This window comes from Diceros bicornis, chromosome 41 (assembly GCF_020826845.1).
Source record: "Diceros bicornis minor isolate mBicDic1 chromosome 41, mDicBic1.mat.cur, whole genome shotgun sequence".
Taxonomy (NCBI): domain Eukaryota; kingdom Metazoa; phylum Chordata; class Mammalia; order Perissodactyla; family Rhinocerotidae; genus Diceros; species Diceros bicornis.
In genome coordinates, this window is record NC_080780.1 from 10,782,809 (window position 1) to 10,793,771 (window position 10,963).

A 10,963-nucleotide genomic window follows, 5' to 3' on the forward strand; every position below is an offset into this window, starting at 1 on the left:
CCAAGAAATAAAAAATACGGATGACTTCATTAAGATCAAAAACTTCTGCTCTATAAAAGACATTGTTAAGAGAATGAAAGATAAGCCACAGACTGGGAGAAAATATTTGCAAAACACCTATCTGATAAAGGACTGGTATCCAAAATATACAAAGAACTCCTAAAACTCAGCAATAAAAAATAAAATATAGGCAAGAGATCTGAATAAGTATGTCACCAAAGAAGATATACAAATGACAAGTATATGTAAATGTGCTCAATATCACATATCATCAGGAAATTACAAATTAAAACAATGAGATGTTACTGCACATGTATTAGAATGGCTAAAATCCAAAGTACTGACAACACCAAGTGCTATCGAGGATGTGGAGCAACAGGAACTTTCATCCATTGCTAGTAAGAATGCAAAATGGTACAATCACTATGGAAGGGGGTTTGGCAGTTTCTTACAAAGCTAAACATAATATTACTATAATATCCAGCAATCATATTCCTTAGTACTTACCCAAATGAGTTGAAAACTTATGTTCACACAAAACCTGCGCACAGATTTTATTTATAATTGCCAAGATGTGGAGGCAAGCAAGATTTCTTTCAGTAGATGAATGGGTAAACAAGCTGATACATCCATACAATGAAATATTATTTAGTGATAAAAAGAAATGAGCTATCAAGCCATGAAAAGACATGGAAGGAGCTTAAATGCATATTGCTGTTGTGAAAGAAGCCAGTCTGAAAAGGCTACATACTGTATGACTCTAACTATATGACGTTTCGCAAAAGACAAAACGGTAGAGAAAGTAAAAAGGTTAGTGGTTGCCAGGGGCTTCCTGGGAGGGAGGAAGGGATGATTAGGTGGAGCACAGAGGATTTTTAGTACAGCAAAACTATTCTGCTTGATACTGCAATGGTGGATGCATGACAGTATACCTTTGTCACAACCTTTAGAACTGTACAACACAAAGAGTGAACCCTAATGTAAATTATGGAATTTAGTTAATAATGTATTAACATTGATTACAAATTAACACTTACAAATATTGGTTACAAATTAATATTGGTCACAAATGTACACTAGTACAAAATGTTAATAATAGGGGAAACTGGGGCTTGGCCTGGTGCCCTAGTGGTTAAGTTCACACGCCCCTCTTTGGCAGCCCAGAGTTCATGGGTTCAGATCCTGGGCATGGACCTACACACCACTCATCAAGCCAAGCTATGGCGGCATCCCACATACAAAATAGAGGAGGATTGGTACCGGTGTTAGCTCAGGGACAATCTTCCTCACCAAAAAAATAAATAAATAAACTCTTTGGCAGATTAAAAAAATAATAATAATAGGGGAAACTACAGAGGGGGTTGGGGGAAAGTATGGTAGTTTTCTAGACTTTATATTCAATTTTTCTATAAACCTAAAATTACTCAAAAATAAAGCTATTATTAAAAGTTAAAAATAAATGACAAGACTCCAGGAGATGGAAAGAAACTATTTAGTCATCCACGATTGTCTTTATGCTCTGTCTGCAACAACATTAGGCAACATTGAGACTCCTGGACTCCCTCTACTGACCATCAGCCATTCTTTCCAAGATGCTGAGAACTGCAGCACCTCTCCCAAGACAAAGTGGACACAGAGGAGTGTGACCACAAACCTAGTTATCACCAGTTGACTTATTTAAAGAAAGCAAGAAGTTCTGACCCCTATGTTACATTCCCTGGGGCTTCAGTAATGGAACATGATGACATCCAATCGTCCTTTCTTTACATTGAGCCCTGGAGAATGTTATCGGCTGAATCGTGTCTCCCCAAAATGCACATGTTGAAGTGCTAGCCCCAGTACCTCAGAATGTGATTGTATTTGGAGATGGGTCTTTAAAGAAGTAATTAAATTAAAACGAGGTCATTAGGGTGGACCCTATTTCAATGTGACTGGTGTTCTTATAAGAAGAGGAAATGTGGATACAGACAAGTGCAGAAGGAATATGATGTGAAGACAGAGGAAGACAGCCATCTACAAGTTAAGGAGAGAGGCCTCAGAAGAAACCAACCCTACTGACATCTTGATCCCACGCTTTTAGCCTCCGGATCATGAGAAAAATTAAATCATCCAGTCCGTGGTACTTTTGTTGGGCAAGTTTTTATTGCCTTTTGTTTTCTTGTTTCCTAAAAGAAAAGTTCAAGCAAGTATAATTACACAATAACCTCCTGGGAATATAAAAATCATGAAATGTTGGTTTCCATTGGTGCAGTGTAGAATTAACCTTTTAGGAAGACGGGTATAGAGCTTTGTGAAACCTCGTATTACAGAAAGAGATCACAGTTTTTCAACTTTGTTTTTAAAATTATTTCTTGAATAATTTCATTGTCAAGTCGTTTTCTTTTTTTAAAAGGTTATTATGGACACTATATTTCCTGAGTTCATGCATGTTTCAGTATGCCTGTCTTTACAGGCTTACCTTGTTTTATTGCGCTTTGCAGATAAATTGCATTTTATACAAAACCATCCACCAGCAAAAAGGATTATGACTTGCTGAAGGTTAGTGTTTTTTAGCAATAAAGTATTTTTTAATTAAGGTGTGTACGTTGTTTCTTTTTTAGACATGATGCTATTTCGTACTTAATAGACTACAGTATAGTGTAAACATAACTCTTATATGCACTGGGAAACCAAAAAATTTGTGTGACTCAATTTATTGCGATATTCAACTTATTGTGGTGGTCTGGAACAGAATGCACAATATCTCTGAGGTATGCCTGTATATTCTAGTGATTTGGGTGAGTATAAAATTGGGTGTTTCTTTTCTTTCCTTAAAATTTGGCTGAAATAATTACTCCATTATATCCTAGCACTGTTACCAAGGAGAAATTTGACACTAGCTTGCAATTTTTCCATCTTATTTTGTCCCCTCTATAAAATTAAAGATTCTTTCTCTACCCCTGAAATTCAATGGCAAATAAGATCTGCCTCAATAAAAACTGATGTTATCTATAATTTTTTACATAGACTGATTCTTCAGGGAAATTTTGTGTTGTTACATCTTGTAATAAATTTTTGGTTTGATCTGCTAGAGTATCTGTTTAAGGAGACTACTCTTTTGTTAGCTTGTCTTTGTTTTTTATGTATTATATTTTCTTAATTGTTTTACCTTGCTTATTCCTCTATTCACTGGGATTAGCTTAAGCCTTTTTGTACTTTATTAATTCAGTTTTTAACTCTCTATTCTTCTTGCCATTTCTAATTCATTCTCTGATATTATTTTGGTCCTCAATTTTTTCTTCAGTAGTAGTTTTCGTTTTTATTTCATTCTGTTTTTTAAATTATTTCACTGATGAGAAATCATATTCTGGAGTTCATGTCCTTATTAAGCTTCTTCTGTCACAGAAAGTAGTTGTGGAGTTTCCTTCTGTTTCTTTGAGATTTCTACTCAGGTTCTGTAGCTGTCTTCTTTATGCTCTTGTCATCTCTTTATGTATTTATCTTTCAGTAGTATGGTTGCATAGTTTAAATTTAAACAATCTTTTAAAAAATATTTATTAAAAACATTTTAAAATACAGAAATAAAGAGAATAGTAAAATTATGGCATTGCTTTTCCTTTTGCATATGCAGAACATGGGCTACTCTGCCGGACTTTCCCTTTGCTCTCTGTAGTGCGGCTGAGTTCTCAGTGTCCTTCATACTTGTTCAGAGTCCTGTTTGTCTCCTTAGAACTGTAGCTTGGGAGCTGCGATGCTTCTGTCCCCTTCTCTGTAGCCCGAGGACGAAGGAATGGCACAGGCCTAGCTCCAGCTGTGTCTCCTCTGCTTAAGGATATGCATTCTGTTTTCTCCTCTGAAATACGACCCAGTGCTCTATCCTGGTATTTGCTTGGCCCAAGTACATGCAGTTCTTGTGGGGAAAACCCTTGGTCTCAGCCTGTTCTTCCAGTTCTTCACAGGTCTGATAGCTCTCCTGCCTCTGCTCAGCATCCTACTGTAGAGGCTTCTACTCTTGAAGATTTCTTTTGGAATTTTGCCTGAGCTTCCTGTTCAATCCCTCAGACTACTTTCCTTCAAAGTAAGAATTATTTATGGAAATTCTCAATATTTCATTCACCCCTTCTAGAGCTCAGGGTCAAGGTTAGGGAGCTGTGCCAAGCCATGCCAGAATATTTTTTTTCTTTTTTTCACTACTTATTAAAGTTTATAGCATGAAGTTGTATGCTTTTCCTTTTTTGATTCTTGCTCTTAAAATTTTCGCTGCTGCTAATAATTATTGTTCATTACATTAGATGTTGGAGAAGGTAAATTCTGGGCTCCTGTTTTACTTCACAATCATTGCTATTTTAATAAGAAGATAGGAGATTAAAATTTCATGCCCTGCTATGTTGTGATCCTTTTAACCCAGAAATTTTCTTTAACTGAAAATACAGAGATCTCTACACTATTACAAGGAAGCTATTTGATATGTCCTGTTTTATCTTCCACTCACTTTCCTCACTCTGCTCTTAGCATCTACCCTCTACCAATCGATGCAATAGGAGTAATTTAACCTTTAAGAAGATAACTGTTCTAGCCTACTGATCTTACACCAAGTAGTATGAGATAATGCTAAGAATAATGGAGAGAAAACCAAACTGTAATAAAAATGGCCAAGCCAGAGGATTGTTACAGGGCAAAGGGTTCAGTTGCCTATTTGTACACACACAAATGGAAACAAGTGAGGAAAATAAATGTAGAGTCCGGGCTTTTCAGCCAAGCTTCCTAACTCCTAGGGCAGAATTCTTTTTCCATTTTATCTCTTTTTCTCTACCACACTATAATGACTCCCCAGATGGTTACTTTCTAGCTGTTTTAAGAAATAGGAAATTTAATAACTAGCCCTCAGTTTAGTTCATTCTAGCCTAAGGATTAAGTACCAAGGAAGGACATAATTTATTCACTCTACAAGAGGGCCATTTAGCTGCAATATCCAGTTCCCTCAGTTGTAGCTGGTGTTGATTCAGTGGATTTTAATATCTCTTCCCTTTCTATTGTTCATAATGCATCCCACCTAAGACTGATATTACTATCAACAGTTCTGTCAGAGGGGTTGAATATCCTAGATGAAGGAAGATCATTGGTTTGGTCAAGAGTGTACAAGGACTTCAGCTTCCAGCCATGATGGAGAAACTGGAAAAAGACTTGTTCTCCCAATGTTTGGGAAAAAAGAGAGAGAGGGACCGGCTCAGTGGCATAGCGGTTAGGTTTGCGCACTCTGCTTCGGTGGCCCAGGGTTTGCCAGTTTGGATTCTGGATGTGGACCTACTCACCACTCATCAAGCCATGCTGAGGCAGTGTCCCACATAGAAGAACCAGAAGGACCCACAACTAGGACATACAACTATGTACCGGGGCAGAAAAAAGAAAAAGGGGAAGATTGGCAACAGATGTTAGCTCAGGGCCAATCTTCCTCAAAGAAAAAAAAAAGAAAAGAGAGAAAAGGGACAAAATATATGAAATAACTTTGTCAGACACTGGAAGTGCAAGACTTGGGTCCATAAGGGGAAGGTAAAAGAAGTAAAGTGAGTCTTAAAATCATTCCAGCATTCTGCCTGAAGGGCATTTTTTTTTTTAATTTTTTTTTTATTTATTTTTTCCCCCAAAGCCCCAGTAGATAGTTGCACATCATAGCTGCACATCCTTCCAGTTGCTGTACGTGGGACGCGGCCTCAGCATGGCCGGAGAAACGGCGCGTCCGTGCACGCCCGGGATCCGAACCTGGGCCACCAGCAGCAGAGCGTGCGCACTCAACTGCCAAGCCATGGGGCCGGCCCCTGAAGGGCATTTTTTTTTTAACTTTATTTTTTGTATTTTATTTTGTTCCCCCAAGCCCCAGTAGACAGTTGTATGTCATAGCTGCACATCCTTCTAGTTGCTGTATGTGGGACCTGGCCTCAGCATGGCCAGAGAAGCGGTGTGTCAGTGCGCGCCTGGAATCTGAACCCGGGCCGCCAGTAGCTGAGCGCGCGCACTTAACCGCTAAGCCACGGGGCCGGCCTGAAGGGCATTTCTAAAGCAAAGCCACAAGATTAGGAGAAGGATCCTATGCAGAAAATAGTGGTCTTGAGTTCAGGAGGTAATTATTAGAAATCAAGAAGTCTGAGATGGCTGGAATTTCTAGGGCAGAATAGCATAGAGAAGGGAGCTAGATAGAGAAAGAGCTGTAGAAATCTGCAGAGTTCTCCTTGAGTCTGTTGATGGAAACTAAGCTGTGCTAATGTAAGGTAAAAGTACACAAGGCTGGGCTAACAATGACCAGGTGCACTAAGATGAATAATTCCTAGAGGACACAAGATCTAGGAGACATTCAAGTTCTGCTCAGCCAAAATGGAGAATCTTTGTGGACTATAAGGAACATGTAGTAGGAACCTCAGAAGCGTCATACTTTAAATTATGACTAAATTAGCGTAAAGTAAAGACTGGCAGAAAGGGAGGGAGGGAAGAATCAATCAAAGCTACACACTTAAAATTACTAAACATGCAGAAAAGTTTGACTCATAAGCAGCAGAAAAGTTAGTCAATAGAAAGAGATGCAGAAATAACAGAGATGAGGGAGTTTACAGTGAGTTACTTTAAAACAATTATTAAAAATATACTCAAGGATTCAAAGAAATGCATCGTGAAAGATCAAGGGAAAATATTTTAACAAGAAACAAACAGAATTTCTGGAGCTGAAAAATACAGGGTCTTAAATGAGAATTCAGAGTATAGGAATAGCGTCCAATGAGAACTTGAGAAGATCAGTACATTTGAGCACACAGCAACGACCACAGTAGAAGAACAGATAGAAAAAAAGATTGAAAACATATGAATCAAACTTCAGTGACCTCTGGGCAGTAAATTTTAACAACTGGCTCCATGTGGAATAAAGCCTTGATTTATAGCATTGGCCAATTTTCATGATGTAAATACTGCCACTATGACTGATTTCAAGGTACCAACGTGACGTCACCAAGCACAAAATTTTCCGAATTTGATTATAAACTAACACATCTAATGAGCTAAAAAAATAAATTAAAAAAGCTGAAGAAAAAACCACAGTGAAGTATGTCATCATAATCAAATTCTTAAGAATCAGCAATAAAAAGATCATCTTAAAAGTAGTCAAAGGAAAAAATAACACATGTACACAAGAACAAAAACCAAGAGCAGGCATGTCTTCTGAAAGAATAAAGGGCAGAATCACATCTTTAAACTACTGGTGTATGCGTGGGGGGGGGGGTGAACCTAGAATTCTACATCCATTGGAAATAGTCTTCAGAACCAGAGGATTAAGATTTCTACCTTGGAAACTAGGAAATGAGAGAATATTAACTCCAAAGTAAGTAAAAGGAAGCAAAAAATAAAGAGTTGAAATTAATAGACCAAGTGTCAGCAAACCACAGCTCGCAGGCAAAATCTGGCTCAACATGTGTTTTTCTAAATAAAGTTTTATTTGAACACAGTCCCACTCATTCATTTACTTATTGTCTAGTGCTGCCTTAGAGCTGATATGGCCTGCCAGCCTAAAATATTTATTATTTGGCCCTTTACAGAAAGCATTTGCTGCCCCTTGAAATAGACAATAGAGATAAATCAATGAAACTGAAAGGATTTTTGGAAATCAATAAAATTGGCAAATCTATAGCTAAACTGATAAGAAAAAAAGAAAATACAAATTTCCGATATCAAGGACAAAAGAAAAGACATCACTACTAATCCAAACATGAAAAAGATAACAAGAGAATAGTACAAACAAATTTATGCCATTAAATTTGATAACAGGTTACCACAGGGGAAGGGGAGAGGGAGGAAGGCAAAAGGGATAATTAGGCACATGTGTGTGGTAATGGATTGTAATTAGTATTTGGGTGGTGAACATGAGAACATGGTGTAATCCATGCAGAAATAGAAGTATAATGATGTACACCTGAAATTTATACAATGTTATAAACCAGTTACCACAATAATAAATAAATAAATAAAAATTAATAACAGAAGCAATGGACAAATTCTTTGCAAGATAAAAATTATTGATAGAAAATCTGAATAGCTCTATATATAGTAAAGAATTTGAATTCGTAATTAAAACCCTTGCTACAAGGAAACTCCAGGCCCAAATGTCTTCACTGCTGAATTTTACCAAACATTTTAAGAAAGAATATAATAATAATGATTTGCACAAACTCTTTCAGAAAATAAAGAGGGAACCCTTTCCCACTCAATTTTTGAAGCTAACATCTCTCTGATACCCAAACTAGACAAATACTTTAAAGAAAACTGCACACCAGTGTCTCTCGTGAACCTAGATGCAAAAAGCATTAACAAACTATTAACAAATTGAATCTAGCTATGTTTAATAAGCATAATATATTATGACAAAATGGATTTTTTTCTTAGGAGTGTCAGGTTGGCTTAACATGAAAAATCAATGTAACCCAACGTTAACAGAATAAAGGAAGGGAAAACATGTTTTCCTGCTTCAGAAGAAGAAAAGGTGCATTTGATAAAATTTAACCTGCATTTGCTACAAAAACTTTCATCAAAATAGTAATAAAAGGGAACTGATACAGGACACATAAAAAAAAATGCATAGCTAACGTCATACTTAATGGCAAAAGACTGAATTCATTTTCCCTAAGATCAGGAACAAGTCTCGTTCCCATCACTTCCATTCTGCTTTGTACAAGAAGTCCTTGCCGGTCTAGTTAGTAAAAAAAAGCAAGACAGAAGTAAAAGGCATTTTTTGTTTTGAAAACAAAAATGTGAATTTGTTTTATTTGCAGGTGACATAACTGTGTGTGTAGAAATTCCTAAGGAATCTCCAAAAATTATGTTAGAGCTCATGAGTGAATTTAGAAGGCCACAGTATGCAAAGTCAATATACAAAATCATCTGTATGCCTATATACTAGCAATGAAAAATTAGAAAATAAGAACTTTTAAATGCCATTATATTTATATATTAGCATCAGAATCATGAAATATTTAAGGATAAATTTAACAAAATATTTGCAAAACCTATACACTGAAAACTACAAAAAATTGGTGAGAGAATTTAAAGACATAAAAATATCATGTTCATGGATTGGAAGACCCAATATTGTTAACATGTTAATTCTCCCCAAATTAATAGATGCAATGCCAATCCCAATCAAAATTCCAGCTAGCTATTTTGTAGAACTTGACAAGCTGATCCTAAAATTTGTAAGGAAATGCAGAGGGCCTAGAGAATTCAAAATAATTTTAAAAACAAGGACAAATTTGGAGGACCTCAAGAATTACAGAGAGAGAACAAGCAGGACAATATCATTTTGGTCTAAGTTTTGATAAAGAGATAAATGGAACAAAACAGGGAGTCCAGAAATAGGCCCACAAAAATATGGTGAACTGATGTTTAAGAAAGGTGCCAAGGTAATTCAGTGGGGAAAGAATGGTCTTTTTACCAAATGGTGCTGGTACAATGAGATATCTATATGGAAAAAAATAAACCTCAGTACTACCCTCATATCATACACAAAAATTAATATGAAAAGGATCATAGACTGAAATGCAAAAATTAAAACTATACAACTTCTGGGAAAAAACAGGAAATTTTTGTGATCCCAGTATAGGCAAAAATTTTAGACAGGTAACAAAAAGCTATACCTAAAAAAAAAAACATTGATGATTTAGACTTCATCAAAATTAAGTGTTTGCTTGTCAAAGGACACTTAAGAATATAAAAAGGCAAGTCACGGTCTAGGAAAATACAGTAATAATACATATATCTGGCAAAAGACTCGCATAGAGCATATATAAAGAATCTTATACCTCAGTAATTAGAAGACAACCCAATTTTATAAAGGTAGGGAAGCAAATTAATTAAACATTCAACAAAATATATATGATGACCAATAAACACATGAAAAGATGTTCAACATTATTAGTTAACAGGAAAATGCAAATTAAAATTATCATGAGTTACTACTACACACCCACCAGAATGGATAAAATTAAAAAGAATGACAACACCAAGTAATAACAAAGATATCACTCAACTGGAACTCTCATTGATTGCTGTGGGAGTATAAAATGGTATGACCATTTTAGAAAATATTTCCACTGTTTTTTATAAAGGTAAACATCTACTAACCCTAAGACCCAGCAGTCTGCTTCTAGGTATTTACCAAGAGAAATGAGAACATTTATACACACTTATTATATGCATATGTTCATGGCAATCTTATTCATAGTAGTTAAAAACTGGAAACAACCCAAATGTCCATCAGCAGGAGAATGGCTAAGTAAATTGGGGTACATTCATACAAAGCAAAAATGAATGAACTACCAATAGATGCAACAACATAAATAGATCTCAAAAATGTTATGTTGAACCAAAAAAAGCACATACTTAAATATAAGCACCAAAGAGTACATACTATATAACTCCATTTATATGAAATTCTAAAAAAGTCAAACTGATCTATAGTGATAGCAGATCAGTGGTTGCCTGGGGCAAGGGCTGGGGGTGGGGTTATCTGTAAATAGGCACAAGAGTCCTTTTGAGAGGTGATGGAAATTTTACACGTCTTTGATTGTGATGGTGGCTGCCTGCGTGTACACATTTTCAAAACTCGTTGAACTGATTAAAAGGGTGCATTTTATTGAGTGTAAAGCATACCTCAATACAACTGTTTTTTTAAAACTCCTGTTTTCCTATTTGAACCTTGAAACAAATTTTCAAATTTCTTTTATTAGAGAACATTTAGAAGTGCTAAAAGAAACAAGGGTTTGCATATTGCTAGCAGAAATAGCTAAGACAGACACAAGGTGGCGATGTTACTCCAAAAAGCATAGGTGTATAGTTCTGTGTTTCTCTCTCTCAATCCAAGTCCCAGGTTCACCTGACAGTCCTCAATCCTTAAGGACAAGTTATTGTCCTTTTCCAGGTGCTTTCAGGAGTCTTGTCTAATGTTCTTGAT